Below are 2,717 nucleotides of genomic sequence, written 5' to 3'. Positions count from 1 at the left end.
CCGCTGAGCCTGCGCGTCCGAAGCCTGTGCTCCGCAACGGGAGAGGCCACGGCAGTGAGAGGCCCGCGTACCGCAAAAAAAAGAAAGCGTCAAGTGACACTTTGTCCCGGTGATATTTTGGGGACCCACGATCACCAGTGTCTGTTGGGGGCACCAGCGGGTTCCAGACATTAGGACAGGGTCACCGTCACACCGAATCCTGCTCGTATGACAGGGCCTCCCCCTCTGTTTGTCCCTCTAGTCCGAGGGGATGCCTGGACCAAGTTAACGCACGAAGACAGAACAGGAGAGCACGGGTGCTACAATTAACAAGAATTAATACTGAAGGTGCGCGAGGAGCTTCTGCAGGTAGAGACGTGCGGGGGAGAGGCGCCGGCAACTGCGTGGACGCGGCCCACAGGCCCCCAGCCATGGCTGGTCCACGAGCCCCCAGGGCGGTCCCTGGCCTCCCCAGGGAGGGAGGCTCAGCAGGCAGATGCCCGGTGGACAGTGTCCACGGTTCTCAGCACGCCTGGCCGGGGACCCCAAGCCAGCCTGGCTGGCAGGTGCTCACCCTGTCCAGGGCTACCCACCAACCCCCTCCCGGAGGACCCGGGAAGGCGCCGGGTGAGTGAGCCTCTCTGCAAGACAGGATGTGCACAGGGCCACACAAGGAGGCCATTCACTCGGCCAACAGCTGTTTTATTAAGCACCTACTGTGTGCCAGGCCCAAAGCAGGGGCAAGATAGTCTCCCCGTCCCAGGTAAGGGACCCCTGCCCTCCCTCAGCCCAGCTGCCCTCCCAGGAGTGTGGCCCTCGGGCCCTTGCGGTCCAGCCTCAGCGGCCTTTGGGAGCTGCTTGTTTTGTCCTACGGATCCCATGACACAGGAAGGGTCCCAAAGACCAGGGCCACCCCCAGGCCGCCACCAGAGGGACGGCAGAACAGCCTCTGCCCAGCAGAAGTGCAGGTGTGTGCAGCCCTTCACCTGCCCCGCCCCAGGCGCTTTGGAAAGCTCTGTCCAGCGAGAGCTGAGGCGGAAGCGGAGAGGCAGCGCGGAGCAGCCCGCGTGGCAGGGTGGCGGCTCACGGACGTCGTGTCCGAGCGTCTGCCTTCTTCCCAGTCTGCCTCCCGGCTCAGCTGTCCAAGGTCGGCCGCAGATGGCAGGTCAGGAGTGAAAGCACAAGCCTTCCCACGGGATCCCCTGCCTCTGAGGCCCCGAGGGCCTCACTTCCCTGCAGCCCATCCAGGCCCAGGACCTTGCCCGGGGTCCCCAGATGGGTCGATTTCTTTCCCGGGGGACATTGAGCCTTTCTGGAGACGGTTTTGGGTTTCACAGCTGGGGTGGAGGTGCTGCTAGCATCGGGTGTGGGAGGCTAGACTTGATGCCAGACAGCCCCTAATGCCCAGGACAGCCCTCTTCCACCACAAGGAATTTTCCAGCCCCAAATATCGGCACTGCCTCCGGGGTAGGGAGCCCCGAGGGCCTGTGGGCGGGTCTAAAGCAGGCCCCTGTTAGGAATTGCTCTGATGTCCCCATGGGAGGAGGGTGGGCGGGGACACAGGCTGCCTGGTAGCCCTGCCAAGAGGGGCTGCCCCTGACCCACCACCAGCCCAGACCCGGGAAGCCGCCCAGGTGCCAGGAGGGCGGGGCGAGAAGGTGCTTCCAGGTCTGTAACTGCACAGCAGGGTCTGAGGCGCTGTGCCCTCCCCCTCATCCGCTGCCACCGAGTAAAAAAGCAGAAGTGACCTGGGGAGGAAAACTGCCGGGGTGGGGCTGTCGAGGGTGTGGGGTGAGGCTCCCCTCCCCCCTCGCTCCCCTCTCCCTCCGCCCCCCTCCCCAGACAGAGGAGGCCGAGGCAGCAGCCCCACGTGGGAGACACACCTGCTCACGCCGGAAGCAGTCGGTTTCCTCTGCAGGGGCTCCGGCCAACCTCCTTAACAGCAGTTTAGGTAGCACCCTGGGGGGCTGCTGGGCTGGGGGAACTAGGGCTGGTCTGGCCATCAGCTCAACCCAGCGAGCATTTACCGAGCACCTGCTGCGTGCACTGCCCCGCGGAAGGTCCTGGAAGGCAGGGATCACGGCCCTCCAGGAACCCACGGCGGGGCGGGGCGCGGGGGAGCGCGAGGGTCAGGCGTGCGGGGAGGGCCGGGCCTGCGGCTGGTCTCCCGGGGTAACCATGTCCGGGGCGCAGCCCACCCGCTGAAGGGGCTTTGCTCAGGGCTGGGGAGAGCCCAGGTGGGAGAGGGGCGTGTGCAGCTGTCTCTTGCACTCCAATCGCACGGGCTCCTCCCACCGCAGAAGATTCAGGTCAGTGCTCCTCACCCGAAGCTCTGCACCCTTGACCTGGCACTGCCCTCACCCACCCGGATGGGCCTCTTCCACCCCAGCCCTGCTGGCACCCCATCAGCTTCCTCACCACCTGGGACACCAAGGCTCGCTGGTTTACCCACACGCGAGTGAACCCGGGGCACGCGCGTGCGGCGCGTAGGCTCACATGCACTCACGCACACGCACGCACACGCTGTCGCACACGGACGTGCAGGAACCCTCGTAAGGGCCCCAGGCGAGCGGGAGGAGCGGGGAGCGCTTGGAGTCACCCCCCTGCCCGCCCCCCCCCCCGACCCCGGCCCATCTTCCTCCTTGTGCGGGTCAGGTGGCCTGGCTCCCCCGGTTAGGATGGGGTGCGGGCAGGACCCCCGGGCGGGGGGCGTTAGCACCTGCAAGGTGTGGGGCAGA

This window comes from Phocoena phocoena, chromosome 2 (genome assembly GCF_963924675.1).
Source record: "Phocoena phocoena chromosome 2, mPhoPho1.1, whole genome shotgun sequence".
Lineage (NCBI taxonomy): Eukaryota > Metazoa > Chordata > Mammalia > Artiodactyla > Phocoenidae > Phocoena > Phocoena phocoena.
This window is presented reverse-complemented; position numbering follows the sequence as displayed.